The 17844-nt window shown below is 38.2% G+C and overlaps 1 non-coding gene across 1 annotated transcript; it reads left to right on the top strand.

The window, feature by feature from the left end:
* The first annotated feature begins 15617 nt into the window (after positions 1–15617).
* Positions 15618–15725, top strand: LOC127807051 (small nucleolar RNA R71). The gene has a single exon (XR_008024590.1). It is a non-coding gene; the product is annotated as a small nucleolar RNA R71 (small nucleolar RNA).
* The last annotated feature ends 2119 nt before the right edge of the window (positions 15726–17844 follow it).

Below are 17844 nucleotides of genomic sequence, written 5' to 3'. Positions count from 1 at the left end.
CCAACTTGAATTGCAATAATAAAATAGGGTTGTTAGGAATACCTATAACTCCACGAGTCTGTAAGTTTACTGTGAACTGCTAAATCTTCAACAAACAAGTGAGAATACCCTACATATATATATATATTTTTATTTTTTTCTTTTTCACATCGAAATAAGAAAAATTCATGCAAGTCATATAATAAAGAGATGCGTCTCAAGAGTACAAAAAGTACTCCTTACTCAGCCATCTTATCATAGACTCGTTTAATAACATTCCACAATTTTTTTAAACAAAACATAAGAAAAATTCATGCAAGTAAAAATAAAAAGATGCGTCTCAAGAGTACAGAAAAGTGCTCCTTACTCAGCCATCTTATCATAGACTTGCCTTCCTTAGAGGGATAAATCTAAATTAATCGGACCCCTTTGATGCTTGCTTCCAATTGCCTTAGACCAGTCTATCCGAGGCTCGTAAGGATCATACTGTGGAACATAAGTGTGTAATTTCTCTAGTAGCTCCTCAATGGTGGATGCGGAAATGAGAATATTTCTTGCAGAAAGAGAAATGAACTTTGGTTCCACAGCCTAATCAAGAAAAGAGAGCAACCCATCAAAAAAATGGTTAATATTTAAAAGTCCAATGGGTTTGGTATGGAGATTGCTCTTGGCCCAGGAGATTATACTAAAGATTTCTTCAAATGTACCAAAACCTCCTGGCAAAGCAATGAAGGCGTCTGACTGATAAATCTTACAAGCCATGCGCTCAGACATAGAAGTCGTTCTTATAAGTTGACCTCGTGTGTACCCGGAAATCTGTGGATCAGCCAAAAGGATTGGCATAATACCTACCACATATGATTGCCCAAGATATGCAGCCTGTGAAACACATCCATTCAATCCACGACTTCCCCCTCCATAAACCAAATTAATTTTTATCTCTCCCAATTTTATGCCAAGTTCGCTTGCTGCAAGTGTGTAACAAATATCGCTCCCAGGTTGAGAGCCACATAGTACACATATGGTATTGATTCGACGAATTGGTTGGCCTTCCATTTATGTTAGTTCTTTATATACACCCTGAAAGTAGAACTGGTTAAAGAGGTTTGGCAATCAAAAGTAACTACATAGAAATTCAATAATAAATAAACATAAACAAAAATCATGCGTATATACAAGTAGTTGTGATTGTGGCTCACATCTTCCTCTGGTTTTACGTTCAGAAACGGCTTAAACACCTTCTATGAAGCGGGGATAGGCTTCTCATCCAAATTTCTTATAGATTGGCAAACAGGGTCAATTATAGTCAGATTCCCAAGACTATAGCGTTGGTGGTTACTTCTAAATTGGGTTCATAAAGCAAGAATTTCTCGCTGCACTATTCCACACGGATGGGTCTCAAGAGTCAATCGGATATCATCCAAAGACTTCTTACTCGGCCCATCCTTTATGAAACAAATTTTATCATCTCGATTTATGGAAGTAAACCCCACAGATTTGCATCGTGTGTTACAAGTCCATCGAGCACATTTGTGACAACCATTTAATCTTTTCGCTTTTCTTTTTTTCGAAAAACTACTCTTTCCCAATCCTGGAAAATGCTTAAAACTAGGTGAGGTTTCGCCAAGAAATCGAACTTTTGCTTCAATTAACCAGCTAATATCCTCAGGGATATTTTTATACATCAACATCCGAAGTCTTTCACACCTAGTGGCATAAATCTTTTTTAAATCATTTTGTGGGAGAGATGGATAGTACTTGCAAATTTTCAAGAGCTGAAGATCCATTTTTTAAAACAGAACTATAGTAAAAGAGAAATAAAACAAAATTATGAATCTTACAAAAGGAACGAGAGTACCTGATCGGAGAACAACACAAAGGAGAGAAGACTGAGCTCAAAGAAGTGTGGCTTGCCTCATGCAGATATAGGTCTCTTATAGGGCTGTGGAAGTCACCATTCCAACAACCACACTTGGCTCGAGGCGTGCCACAAGTGCAGGGTCACGTCTGGCGTCTTCTTTTTTCAACGTTCAGCATCTCCTTTTACAACTTTCGGCGTCTCCTTTTTCAACTTTCGGCGTTTATTTTTCAACGCTTGATGTTTCTTTTTCTTTATAGGGTATTGTGTCCTTTTTCTTTATAGGGCAGTGTGATTGCACTGCCCCAAAAAGTGGTTGCCGTCAGCGATATGTCTGTCTCCCTCTTTTCTCTATCTTTTTTTTCTTTTGTGTATATATATATATATATTTATATCTATTTATTACAACAACAAATTTTATTTTATTATATATTTTTAAATATTTTTTAAGAGTTTTTTTTCTTTTCTTCCAGTTAAGAATCAAATAAATGGTTGCCCACCTATTCGTATAATAACTCCCATTCATTACACCACTTTTAAAGTTATTTTCAAAATTATGTAAATTGATTTTTCTCATAAATGCACATACATATTTTGAAAATATGTCATCCGGAGGTGTTGCCTATAAATAGAGCACTTGGAGTACGACACATCAATTCGCACAAACACTTCACACATGTCTGGTTTAATTTGATCCTCAATAATATAGACTAGCCTAAAAGACATAAATTTAGGCTCAAGTTTGGTTAGGCCCATGGTATCTTCACATTTGGGCTCTTGGGTTTTATCCTTTTCTTTCTCCCAGGCTTCTTATTTTCTCACATCATTTTGGTCCAATTTTTCTTCTATGATTGCTCGTATGATAGCATGCATATTTATACTATATTTTGGCATTTCACCTCAGTCTTATTAGGCCATTTGAAGTAATTTTTGCTGATATTTCATTGTTTCTATTTTATTATGCTTCAAACCATCCTTACACTATTTTCTATCTTACTTCTATGGATCCAGGCTTTAGGGAATATTGGATGGGCTAGAGAAGTGGCTCAACTAAAAGACTTGGGCTGCTCAATTTTGCTGTTTTTGGGCTCACTTATTTTCTATTGGGCTAGGCCCAACCCTAGCCTTCCTAGCTCTTCATTTCTTAGCCACGTATTTAAGGCCTCTTAGCACTTATTTCATAGGGAGGAGAGAAAAGAGAGAGGATTCTGGCCGTTTTTGGATTGTTAGCATTTTTCTGTTTCCTTCATCTTTTGTTCCATTTTGTTTTCCTTGCTGTAATGATAGGCTAGAGCATTTGTAACCGGTTGTGTATCTTGAATCCATGCGGAATCTGAGTCCCGGATGAGCTACAAAAACCTGGTTTGTTTGTTTTAATCTTGTTCATTTCCATCTGGTTTAGTTTGAGCAGATTTGTGAATGCATGGAGTACATGGCAGGTTTGTGTGAATTTGTATGGTTTCATTTTCTGTTAAATGCTTAAGAGAACAGAATGTTATAGCCGGTTGGTATAACATCTTGGAAATGAATATTATGTGCTTGAACGGTTGTTCTTGCATAGGTCCGGATAGGTTGAATAGAGAGTGGATGGTTGCATTTTGTTTATAAGAGGTTTCTATATTCATTTTGTTATTCCAATCATTCTAATCCTTGGACGGTTGTTGGGGATGCTTTAAGTTTGATATCCAGATATTAAAACACCTAACAAGCTAAGATTTATAGAGTGGACGAGGAAGATTTCATAGAGGGGACAAATACACAGCCGGTTGCATTTCTTGTACTGATTTTTCATCCACCCTTGTTTTTCTGTTTTGTTAATTAGTTTTCTGTCAAAACACCCCCCCCAAACAAACTGTTGGTTATATTGGTTCTTCTTGTTCATAGAGGAAAGTGAGGCTCCTGGTGAGAGATGACCTAGGGTGCACTTTGCTGCAAACTAGAGAAGAGACATATAGATCTCTAATTCTGGAGTGGTTCGACAGTCGGTCATCGTACCATCCTAGGGTCATTAGATTTCTCAATTGGTTCATCATTCACAGGGAGGGGTGTAAATTGGAACAGCTCTTGACCTATGGGTGAATTGAATGACGATTCCTCCCCAAGACATTGACCTATGAAATTTTGACTGGGTTGGTTTGGAAACTCGCCAGGTTCACTCACGCTCAAGGTCTGTGTAAACTCGGTCAATTGTTCTAAAATGTCACCTATGGCCTTAGTGGTTTGTTCTTGAAGTTCAACCACTTGTGCGTTAAAACTCATTTAACCTTGCATAAACTCCTGAAGGGTGTCCTCTAAAAATTTTTCATCCCGAGGATGATAAGCATTAGATCTAACCCCTTGTTCTAACTCAAATTGGTGAGGTGGTGGAGGAAAAGACTCATGAGATTGGAACACAGAGTCATTGTTCCAAGGATAATTCCAATGATCATAGGAATTGGGGTAATCAGTGTAAAGATCTGGGTTGTAGCCCGACATATAAGAATTCTCCCTCTGACTCTGGTCAAAAGAAAACCTCCCCTCACTGGGATCGGGATGGCCAAATGCATTAGAAGTCACAGACATGCTAAAATACTTAGACATAGAGAATATGGAATGACAATTCAACGACAGATAATGATGCTAATGAATTAATTAATGTTTCAATAATCATACCTGACCGTAATCTCTTGCACTGTTTAGTAACTAAAAGTTATCTAATTTTTTTTTTTAAATTTAATTTTTTTAATTATTTTTAATTTATATTTTTTTATTATTTTTTACTTTATATTTTTTTATTATTTTATTATTTTTTTAGTTTTTTTTCAAATATATATTTTATATATATATTTTTTGAAAATAATTTTTTAATTATTTTTTTAATATTTTTTTTAAACAACAAAATTCAACCAAATTTAATCTCCCTAGCAACGGCGCCAAAAACTAACTGCTACGCTACCCTGCACATTTATTTATCAAAACTACAACCAAATTCATCAGATGTCAATCCTTTTATTGAAGCAGGTGTAGGGCAATTATACTCGCCAGTGTGCGAGTGTACGTGTAGTACAATTTTAAATTTATATTTCGGTGAGTCCGAGTCGGTTCACAGGGAGATTATTTATAGTTGAAAATAAAAATCATAGAATATTTGATTTTAGGAGGTGATTAAGATGATCTAATGGCAAAATATAAAACTAAACTAATATTAAATTTAAGTAGCTTGGGTCAAGACAATTTCAGTGCCAAAACAAATTAATTTCTAATTTCATAGAAAAGATCAGTAATATTCATCTGATTTGAGTTTTACAGATCTGTCAGTAATTTTAGTTCAGGATAATGATAATTCTTGTTTAAGCAATCTTCATACATGACATGAAAATTCTAAGTTAAGCAATTATCATAAATTGAATTATATCCCACAGACAGAATTTATAGGTACAGATTAATCATTTGGGCTTGGGTATGAAAACATTTACAGGTCTAGTAATCTCCATACGTGGCATGAAAATTCTAAGTTAGGCTTATGCTTCAATCCAAACTCAAAGATACACTATACGCATACTGCTCAAATTAAATCAGATTAATATTACACATTTTAAGTGCAGTTTTCTTTGGAAATCATTGACGTTGGACACTGTCCTTGCCTTAACCCAAGATTGGATTTAGCTACTCATCTTCATTTGAAAATAAATTGGCAAGAATTTAAATGATGGGAATTAAAAGACAGTATTTAAAAGACTATTTTTTAACCGACCATATAGGCGGTGTATAATGAAAAGACAGTAATTGAAAGACTATTTTTTAACCGACCATATAGGCGGTGTATAATGAAAAGACAGTAATTGAAAGACTATTTTTTAACCGACCATATAGGCGGTATATAATGAAAAGACAATATTCAACCGACCATATAGGCGGTATATAATAAAAAGACAATATAAATAACATAATACAACTATATGGAAACAAAGGTTGAAGATTTAAGAGAGAAATTCTAAGAACGAAACTATATTGAAACTAAAGTGAAAAATTTGATAAAGAAATCTCAAGAACACAACTATACTTTCATTATAGAAAAATTGCATTCTTACAAATGAACCCCAAGTGCTCTATTTATAGGCTTTAGGATGCAATGGAGACCATTTAATTATATAATTTAATAATACAAAATATCTAAAGAAAAACAAAACAACTAATTTAAAAATACAAAGATAAATAAAATATCTAATACATGATGTAAGCGATGATGTCATTCCAACCCATGATGTAAGCGATGATGTCATCAATTTGTGAGACTTGGGCTTTTCATATTTTTGGGCTTGGGCCTTCCTTGTGTTAGGCTTGGGCCTGGGCTTTCCATATTTTTATATTATTATATTATTATATATATTATATTTATTTATTTTATATTTTATATATATTTTTATATTAATATTCTTAAACATGCACAAAATCACAAAATGCATGATAATATTCAATTTAAACCATTTTAAGATCAAAATAAGGGTGAAATTATAACAAAATTTTTACAAAATTGATCACTAATCACCATGCTTTCTTACGGAATGGTTTAGCCTTAGGATGAATTTGAGTTCTTAATTCAATTTGATCCCTTTCTAGTTAAGATGTATCATGTTTCCAATGATTCTTCTTTGAATCAACTAGTTTAAGAGTTGATTTCTTAATTAAATTGCATAAGCATTGCAAAGGCTCTCGTAAGTATCAGATTATAAGCAAGAATTTTATTGTAGCGATTTTACTGTAGCGAATGCACTGTAATGCTGAATTTGATTTCAACTAATTTATTTATTTATTTTTTAGTTTAATTATTCCTTCTTAATAAGTTTTAAAAATTAGATCTAAAATTCTTATTAATGAAGTTTAATGAGTTTTAATGAACACTTATACCACATAAATCATTCTTAAGCATGTTTTATACATCTAGCTTATCCTTAATGTCATAAGGCTTGAGATGTATTATTTATCATTGAGTTTTAATTAAAATAAATATTATTGTATCCATTACTCCATATTAATTCTTAAGAGATTTAATATTAGTTGCCTCAATAATTTATCAAACATTCAAAGTTTTAATGTTCTAAAATCCTTAAGACTTGCAATTGGAGTTTAATAATGCTTTCCAAGTTCAATGAGTGCTAAGCTAATTGCCTTGGTTGAAGAGTAGTAATTAAATTGAGTTAAGAGTTAGAGACTCAATATTTTTATAATCATTCCAAGGTATCAAGTCTCTAATACATTGAGAATTAAGACACATGCATTTCATGAGATTATATGAGTTTATGTGCATTCATGATTGAGTGAGCATTGAGCATGAGATTACTTGGAGCACTTCATATTGTGTGCTAGTACGTACTTGATGCATCATGCATTGATAGGCGGCTTAGTCCGCAATGGGATCCCTTGAGCTTGTTTTTGAGATTATCAACTACCGGTAGTTAGGGGCACGTACGGCCCTAGCGAGTTATTTTATTTTTGCTCCCAGCTTATGGAGCCGAGGTTTCGACCCTAGTGTATTTATATGTGCTTATTATTTATTATTGCAGTTTCCAACCATAGATAGGTATGAGATTTGTTTCTCGGCCTTGTGCCATGAGATATGTTGCATTGAGCTATGTGGGCTTTAGTGCCAATATTTGCAATCCTGCATGAGTTATATGTTTAATTAAACATGCATGTTAATTAAGGAATTGAGCTTATTTCAATATGTCCCTCAATTGAGTATTTTTATCATTCGGTCCACGACTAGCCAACCTCTATATTGAGCGAGTCAGTTATTCCTCATTTTGAGATGAGTTGGTCGAGTCGAGTTCGAGACTTTCCTCGATTTCCTATTTTTGTTTCTTCATTGCTTATTACTTGCTGAGTCTTGCGACTTACCTTGTATTCCTCACCATTCCAGGTACTAGAGATAAAGCACCTGAGGTTGGTCCTAGCAGTAGTAGTGGGGGACATTAGTTTTTCTTCTGTGTACGCAAAGCCTGCTCACACTGTGAGATTCTAGGGTTTTGTTTTTAGTTTGTAGTTGACTTTCTTTCTTTATGTTGAGGGATATGTTATTCAGTTGCTAGTATTGGCTAAGTTGTTATGTGGAGCTTATATACTCAGGGAGACTTATGTTATTTCTCAGTTATGAGAGTTTATTTCTAATTCTTCAGTTTTATTATTTGTTTTAGTTGATAATTTAGTCGATGGTATGGCACTTTCCCCTCAGTTTTTGTGAGGAGTGGGGGCGATGCAGCATTTTGATTTCATCAACGTAACATCTTTTCCTTGGCTATAAGGAAGGGTTCTACAAAATGCATTTGATATCTTTGGATATACAAATACATTTCGTTATAATACTAGCACACTGGCCAGCGGCTGTCGAACCACTCCAGAATTAGAAATCTATGTATCTAGTTTGCAGCAAAGTGCACCCTAGGTCGTCTCTCACAAGGAGCCTCACATTCTTCTACCAACAAGGAGAACCAATATAAACAACAGTTTGTTTAGGGGGGGGGGTTTGACAAAAAACTAAGTAACAAAATAGAAACAAAATGATAGAAGAAAATCAGTAAATGAAATGCAACCGGCTGTGTATTTGTCTCCTATGTGAAATCTTCCTTGTCCAACCTATAAATCTTGGCTTGTTAGATGTTTTAATCTCCGGATATCAAACTTAAAGCATCCCCAACAACCGTCCAAGGATTAGAATGATTGGAATAACAAAATAAATACAGAAATCTCTTATAAACAAAATGCAACTATTCACTCTCTATTCAACCTATCCGGGGTTATGCAAGAACAACCATTCAAGCGCATTATATTCACTTCTGAGATGTTATACCAACCGGCTATAACATTCTGCTCTCTTAAGCATTTAACAGAAAATGAATCCATGCAAATTCACACAAACCTGCCATGAACTCCATGCATTCACAAATCTGCTCAAACTAAACCAAATGGAAATGAATAAGAAACAAACAAAAAACCAGGTTTTTGCAGCTCATCCGGGACTCAGATTCCACATGGGTTCAAGATACACAACCAGTTACAATAGCTCTAGCCTTTCATTACAGCAAGGAAGACAAAATGGAGACAAAAAATGATGAAAAACAGAAAATGCTAACAACAATAAAAATGGCCAGAATCTCTTCTCCTTCTCTCCTCCCTCCAATCCCTTTGGAAATAAGTGCTAAGAGGCCTTAAATACATGGCTAAGAAAGGAAGAGCTAAGAAGGCTAGGGTTGGGCCTAGCCCAACAGAAAAGCAAAGAAATAAGTGAGCCCAAAACAGCAAAATCGAGCAGCCCAAATCTGCTCCTTGAAAGTGAGCCCAAGCTCCTTTAGATGAGCCACTTCTCTAGCCCATCCAATATTCCCTAAAGCTAAGCAAGCCTGGATCCATAGAAGTAAGATAGAAAATAGTGTAAGGACGATTTGAAGTATAATAAAATAGAAACAATGAAAGATCAGCAAAAATTACTTCAAATGGCCTAATAAGACTGAGGTGAAATGCCAAAATATAGTATAAATATGCATGCTATCAACTCCCCCATACCTAGACTTTTGCACTCCTAGGCAAAACACTAGACTCTATGACTCAAGAATAAAAATGTGGAAAAACACAAATCAAATGCAAGGTAAATCTTCGAGAATTCATCATTCAAAGATCATCTTTCCTCTACTTCCAAGAAAACAAGTGACATGGCAATTCATTCAATAAGACAAATCAAAAGTAGAAGCCTCTCACAGGACAAGTGTATGCTCAAAAATCTCTCAAGAGGTGGTGGTGACTGTTTCGCTCAAATTCACCCAATCACAATTCCACTACCATAAGCTTGTTTATCTTCTCAATCTCCACTATCCATGTCACATGCATGCCACAAATCAAAAGGTCTTATTCAAGGTTGTAATGTGGGGAAGAAAGAAATGGAAAAACAACAATGAAGGAAAACATGCCTTAGGTCGAGCAAACATTTCATGCAACTCTAAGATCAAGAGATAGAATTTCCAAGCATTATGAAAAACATTGCATCTTTATTCGGTTGAGTGCGTTTTACGCTCTGTCTCAACTTTGCTTTCTTCTTTTTCTCATTAATTTTTTTTTTCATTTCATTTTTCATTTTTTTTTTCGAAAGAGGTGAGTGCGTTTTACGCTCATTCTCACCATTATATCCTTTTCTTGCTTTTCTTTTTCTTTTTCATGGATGCAAATGGCCTTTGGCCTTATGACTTGCTTGATGAATTCAATCTCTCTCTCTAGAATGCACTTAATATTCCTCTTCCTAAGGTTGGAAGGTCCAAAAAGGGTGTATGAAAATGAAGGGTAAGAATGATGGCTCTAAGTGGCAGCGAAAGGGATTGATTGAATTTTTTATTTTTATTTTTTTTTTTGAATAACAAAATGGTCAAATGGGGACAAGAAAGAATGCCTTAATCATGTTTGAGTCATGCATGAACAAATATAGCCTCAACCAAGAATCAAAACAAGTTCTAGAGTGGAGATCATGATAGGTGAATGCACACACAAGAAAGACAATAGGCTCAAAATCCTCACGGCTCTAGACTACCCAATCAATCTATCAAATCAAACTCATTACTAAGTCACTTGAAATCAAGGAAGATAAGATTGAAGTTCTAATCATGCTGGGTCCTTTTAGACTTAATTGCTTAACTTGCATTTTCACGCAAAACATACTCAACTAGACCCAAGGAAAAAGAAATATGAAAAGATAAAGAAAATGCTGCTAAAATAAGAATGCTGCCCCCCCCCCCCCCCATACTTAGACTTTACATTGCCCTCAATGTAAACATGTAATTCCAATCAAGAATAGGACAAGTAAATGTAAAATATTAGGGAGAGAGAAACAGCCTGATGTATCAAATGGAGATGGCGTTGAGGAGATGCAGCTCCAGCACAATATGGTCCTGAAAGTTCTCGTAGAATGGCTTAAGCCGCTGCCCGTTCACTGTGAATTGCTTGGCATTGGACTCGTCCTTGATTGCAACTGCACCAAAGGGAAAAACATGAATAACTATGAAAGGACCAGTCCAACGGGAACGTAACTTACCGGGCATCAACTTGAGACGGGAATTGTATAGCAGAACTTTCTGGCCAACTTCGAATGTCTTCCTCACAATAAGCTTGTCATGCACAGCCTTGGTCTTCTCCTTGTAGATGCGTGAGTTCTCATATGCGTCCATCCTAATCTCCTCAAGCTCTTGAAGTTGGAGCTTTCTTTGGGATCCCGCTTGACTGATGTCCATATTGCATTGCTTCACCGCCCAATATGCCTTATGCTCCACTTCCACCGACAAGTGACACGCTTTTCCAAAAACCAACCTGTAGGGGGACATGCCGATGGGGGTTTTGTAGGCAGTGCGGTAGGCCCATAGCGCATCTTCTAATCTCTGGCTCCAGTCTTTCCTATTGGGCTGGACAGTCTTCTCCAAAATCTGCTTGATCTCCCTATTTGAGACTTCAGCTTGCCCATTAGTCTGTGGATGATAAGGAGTCGCCACTTTGTGTATTACCCCATACTTACGAAGTAGGGTGTCCATCTTTCTATTGCAAAAGTGGGATCCTTGGTCGCTGATGATGGCCCTGGGCATGCTAAACCTGCAAAAGATGTGAGAACGAACAAAATCTGCAACCACAGAAGCATCATCAGTCCTGGTGGCTTTAGCTTCCACCCACTTAGAAACATAATCCACAGCTAACAGAATGTACACATAACCAAATGACACGGGAAATGGACCCATGAAGTCAATGCCCCAAACATCAAAGATTTCACAAAACAATAAGGGTTGTTGAGGCATTTCATTCCTACGTGATATAGTGCCTGTGTGTTGGCAATGTGTGCAATTCTTACAGAACTCATATGAATCCTTAAAGAGTGAAGGCCAATATAATCCAGAATCTAGGACTTTCCTAGCTGTACGTTGGGGACCAAAGTGACCACCACATGCAAGTGTGTGACAAAAATTTAAGACATATGCAAACTCATGGTTAGGCACACATCTCCTGATGACCTGGTCACTACACATGCGCCACAGATAGGGATCATCCCACACATAATACCGAGCCTGACTCTTAAATTTATTTAGCTGTTCCTTCTTAAAATATGCAAGTAATTCAGAAGCAACTAAATAATTTACCAAATCAGCATACCAGGGCTCAACACCGTGAATGTGGTATAATAACTCATCTGGGAAATCATCCCTGATAGGTTGGGAGTCCATGACTGTGGAATCTGAAGAAGAAGGGACCCTGCTCAAATGATCAGCTACTAGGTTCTCGGCCCCACTCTTATCTTTTATCTCAACATTGAACTCCTGAAGTAGGAGCATCCATCGTATCAACCTGGGCTTAGCATCGGGCTTCTTCAATAGGTATTTCAAGGCTGCATGGTCAGAAAACACGACAACATTAGAACCCAACAGATAGGAGCAAAATTTATCTAAAGCAAACACAATAGCTAAAAGCTCCTTCTCAGTCGTGGTGTAGTTTGCTTGAGTAGCATCCAAGGTGCGCGAGGCATAGGCAATGACATGTGACTTCTTCTCCATACGTTGTGAAAGGACGGCACCCACTGCAAAGTTGGAGGCGTCGCACATCAACTCGAAGGGTAACTCCCAGTCGGGTGGCTGTATGATGGGTGGAAAAATCAATCGACTCTTCAGTTCCTCAAATGCCCGCTTGCACTGCTCATCAAAGTGGAAGGTCACGTCTTTCTGGAGAAGGTGGGAAAGTGGAAGTGCAATCTTGCTAAAATCCTTGATGAACCTCCTGTAAAATCCTGCATGGCCAAGGAAAGAGAGCACCTCCCTCACAGAGATGGGGTAAGGCAATGAAGCAATAACATCAACCTTAGACCGATCCACTTCTATACCCTTCTTAGATAGAACATGCCCTAAAACAATTCCTTGTTCTACCATGAAATGACATTTTTCAAAATTTAAAACAAGGTTCTTTTCAATGCATCTCTCTAGGAATCTACCCAAGCTAACCAAGCAATCATCAAAAGAAGTGCCATAAACTGAAAAATCATCCATGAACATTTCCATGCAATGCTCTAGAAAATCTGAAAATATACTTACCATGCATCGCTGAAAGGTACCTGGAGCATTACATAGACCGAAAGGCATTCTTCTATAAGCGAATGTGCCAAAGGGGCAGGTGAAGGTGGTCTTCTCTTGATCCTCTGGGGCTATGCAAATCTGAAAGTATCCAGAAAAACCGTCAAGGAAACAATAGTGTGACTTACCAGCCAACCTCTCCAACATCTGATCAATGAATGGGAGGGGAAAATGATCCTTTCTGGTTGCTTGGTTCAGTTTTCTATAATCAATGCAGACTCTCCAGCTGTTCTGCACTCTCATGGGGATAAGCTCATTTTGCTCATTTGGGACCACCGTGATGCCCGTCTTTTTTAGAACAACCTGCACGGGACTCACCCACTTGCTGTCAGAAATAGGGTAAATAATACCGGCTGCAAGTAATTTACTTACCTCCTGTTTTACCACATCAAGGATGGTTGGGTTAAGTCTTCTTTGAGGCTGCCTTGCTGGTTTTGCTCCTTCCTCCAATAAGATACGGTGCATGCAAACAGATGGGCTGATTCTAGTTATGTCCGCTAAAGTCCACCCGATTGCTTTCTTATTATTTTTCAGCACATCCAGCAACTTTCTCTCTTGGTCAAGCTGCAAGTTATTTGCAATGATGACTGGTAGCTTCTCATCTTTCTCCAAGAATGCATACTTGAGGTGCTGAGGCAAAGGCTTGCACTGAATGGTGGGTGGCTGCTGCAAAGAGGGGGCTGGCCTATTTGACTGCAACTCTAACTCCAAAGCACTATCAACATGCTCAACAAGGTCAGCAGCACTATCTTCCACTTGGGGAATGTTAGCATCAAAATCAAACTCATGCCTATGCAAAAATTCAGCAATCTCTAAGCATGCAGCACATTGACTCTCTCCATCACTACAATTAGTGCAAATAATCGTATCTGGGAACTCATGCACAGTGGGGAGTTTATCAATTAAATCAGAAGACTCAGAACATGCTTCATTCACTAACAGGTCAACTCTATTTACTTGAAAAGTGGAATGATCCTCAGCAGGGAATTTCATGGCATCAAGTATCTTGAAGTTAATTGTGTTACCAGCAAATTCCATGGAAAGTGTACCCTCATGCACATTGATAATAGTTCTAGCAGTTTTTAAGAATGGTCTCCCTAGTATCAAGGGTGCATGCTCAAGTGTGTTGCCATCTTCCATATTCAAAACATAAAAATCAGCTAGAAAGATTAAATCCTTAACCTTGACCAGCACATCTTCTAGGACTCCAGTGGGGTGTGCAGTACTTCTATTGGCCAGCTGGACAACCACTCCTGTTGACTTCAAAGGACCACACTGTAATGAAGCATATATAGAGTTAGGCATGACATTAATGTTTGCACCTAAATCTAGTAAAGCATTGCTAAATTGCATGTCTCCTATAGTACAAGGAATGGAAAACGTCCCTGGATCTTTGCACTTCCTTGGCATGGCAGGTTGTATGAGAGCTGAAACATTCCTCCCAAGGTTGACCTTCTCATTCCCCTTAAGCTTCCTCTTGTGAGTACACAAATCTTTGAGAAATTTTGCATACTTGGGGATCTGCTTAATGGCTTCAAGGAGGGGTATGTTGACTTCCACTTTCTTGAATGTCTCCAAAATCTCTTTATCTAATTCGACCTCTGTTCTTTTCTTGTTTTGTGTTGCTCGATGTGGGAATGGCAGGGGCTGGTTGTTGGAAGACTCTCCTTGTTCTTGATAGCTGGAGTTTGGCTGCTTAGCTTCTTGGATTGAGGAGGGTTGCTGCTCTTTGCTACCCTCTACATGCTGCTTCATGTTTGATGATGGTGGAGGGGTTGGGATGATTACTTCTTTCCCACTTTGAAGCATGATGGCACTAACATTACCCCTCGGATTAGCAACTGGTTGTGAAGGAAGCTGCCCTGAACCTTGACTCCTTAGCTCATTGATGTTTGTAGCTAGCTGGCCTATTTGGGTCTCCAAATTCTGAATTGTGGTTTCTGTCTTTTGCTGGAATTGGAGTGTATTGGCTGCTAGTTGTTTAACAAGATCATCCAAGCTAGGTTCAGACTTGGGTAATGGAGGTGCTTGCTGCATGGCTTGATTCGGCCTTGGTGGTGGAGCATGGTTGCTGGAAATTGAAGGATGGAACCTCTGCTAAAATGGTTGATTCTGGTATGGCTGCTGCTGCTGCACATGTTGATTGGAAGGGCCGCCATATCTGAGGTTCGGATGGTCTCTCCAACCTGGATTGTAGGTGGGGGGAAAATGGATCATATCTGTTTGGAGGTTGTGGTTGGCTGTGCTGCTGGTTTTGGAATGGTCTACCAGGAAAAATGCCTGCACAGGTCTCATTATTTTCTTGCAACTGTGGGCATTGGTCTGTTATATGGGATGGCAAGGAGCAAATGCCACAAAGCTGCTGCTGGGGTTGCTTTCTCTCTAATGCCAACTGCCTGACCATGGAAGCTAATTCCTCAAGCTTGTTTTCTATCCTCAGCTGGTCCATAGTGGCAGCCACACTGACTTCATTGATGGCTTTTGTAGGAGTGTTAATTCTGGTGCCAAACTGCTGGGCATTTTGTGTCATCTTTGATATCAGCTCTTGTGTAGCTGCTGGGGTCTTCTCTGCCAAGGCTCCTCCACTTGCAGCATCTACCAAGTACCTGTCCATGGGGATTAGACCTTCATAGAGATATTGAATTAGGAGTTGGTCACTTATCTGATGGTGAGGACAGCTGGAACACAACTTCTTGAATCTCTCCCAGTACTCATGTAGAGTCTCACCACTCATCTGCCTTATACCACAAATTTCCTTCCTTATGGATGTTGTTCTGGAGGCTGGGAAGAATTTTTCCAAGAAGATTCGTTTCAATCCATCCCAGCTGGTAATGGCAGCTGGTGGCGGGTAGTAGAGCCAATCCTTGGCGGATCCATCAAGTGAGAATGGGAAGGCTCTCAGCTTGATTTGCTCTTTATCTACTCCTTGTGGCCGCATGGTTGAGCAAACAACATGAAACTCTTTAAGATGCTTGTGTGGATCCTCTCCTGCAAGACCATGAAACTTGGGCAACAAATGGATCAGTCCAGATTTGAGTTCAAAGTTAGCATCCAACTGTGGGTATTGAATACATAGGGGCTGATAATGCACATCAGGTGCAACCAGCTCTCTAATGGTTCTACCATCCAAATGACCATGATTTACATGATTTCCATGATTTCCATTATTGCCATTACCATTATTTCCATTACCATTATCTGCCATATTGATGAATTCTGGAAGAGGTTCGGATGAAGTATTAGACACACTGTTAGGGTCAATCCTATCCCGAGACTTAAGCTCTCTAGCTTGCCTTCTGAGAGTGTTCTCTAATTCAAGATCCAAATCAAGTAATTTTTCCTTAGAGGACCTAGTCATGCACTAGAGATCAGCACAAAAACAGCACACAAAATGGCCTATGCATACCAAGAACTCAAAAACTCAAAAACACAAAAATGTGTCAAACAAGAGGCCCTTAGATGATTTTTTTATGCAATTTTTCACAAAATTTCAACACTAAAACATTGAGGGACCTAAAAACACTAAAAACCACACAAAATTAGCCACTAAGAAACACAAAATGGCCCAAACAGTGGTCTAAACGTTGGAATTTGGCCAAAAAATGGTCTCCTCACTAAAAAATAGTGACTCTTGATCCTCACACCCCCATTTCTTTGGACACCAAAAATTAGCTCAATCGGAGCAAGTGGAAGGCTGTGAACAATAACCGGGAAAACTGATTTTTCCCTCAAAATCGGCTCCTATTTTGCCTCAGAAACCACTCTATATGCAATAAAACATCAAGGGGGGCATATGAACATGAAATAATATCAAGTAGGGATGAGAAATCAAGAGGATAGAACCGGTATCTCGAGCTCAATCCTTAAATATTGCTATCTGTCATGGAGGTGGTCAAAACCGTTGTTAAATGGAAGGCTACTGTGGCTGATCTTCTTTTGGTTGCAGCTGCTGGTGCCTATCTGCCAAACGAAAAGGGAGATTAGTGGGGAAGGGAAAGACAACGTTAAATGGAATGTTAAAAGAGAGAAAATAAAAGGAAAAGGTGAAAAAGAAAAACGGAATATCCTCTTGGTCAGGTGATCTACTGTCAGAGGCAGACAAGTGGACTTCAGCTTTCTAAAAATGGTTATGCTCCTGATCTGCTACAGGGTTGTCTACTTGCTGTGAGCTTGCTTTTCAGCACCTATCAGAGCACATGAGGACCAGAGAAGAACACAAGGTAGCTTGCTTTTCTACTGCAGGTGTTTTTTTTTTTTTTTGCTTTTTTTTTTCAGTTGTAGCGGGGTTGCAGGGTTGCTTTTCCAGTTGCAGGCCGTGCAGCCCTCTCCAACAGCCACTTCTTTGTTCAAAAATGATTCCAGAAATGAGAAAACATAAAAGGAAAATACACACAAACAAAAAGAAGATCAGAAAGGCAAATAAGGCTTTTATGTTGCTGCTTGCTATCAGTTTATCTCAAGAATAGAACAGAATAGCTCTTCAAGTTTGTGAGCAACAATTGATAACCTTATCACCAAGAACACAAAATAGACAAAACACTCAAACAAGAAAATAAAACAAACAGAAAATAGGGTCAGTCCTCTATGTTTTTAGAAGAAAAACTTGGCTCCCCGGCAACGGCGCCAAAATTCTTGCCAGCGGCTGTCGAACCACTCCAGAATTAGATATCTATGTATCTAGTTTGCAGCAAAGTGCACCCTAGGTCGTCTCTCATAAGGAGCCTCACCTTCTTCTACCAACAAGGAGAAGCAATATAAACAACAGTTTGTTTAGGGGGGGGGGGGGGTTTGACAAAAAACTAAGTAACAAAACATAAACAAAATGATAGAAGAAAATCAGTAAATGAAATGCAACCGGCTGTGTATTTGTCCCCTATGTGAAATCTT

This window comes from Diospyros lotus, chromosome 7 (assembly GCF_014633365.1).
Source record: "Diospyros lotus cultivar Yz01 chromosome 7, ASM1463336v1, whole genome shotgun sequence".
In the NCBI taxonomy this organism is placed as follows: domain Eukaryota; kingdom Viridiplantae; phylum Streptophyta; class Magnoliopsida; order Ericales; family Ebenaceae; genus Diospyros; species Diospyros lotus.
The sequence above is the reverse complement of the archived record's forward strand: the minus strand, read 5'-3'. Positions and strand labels throughout refer to the sequence as shown.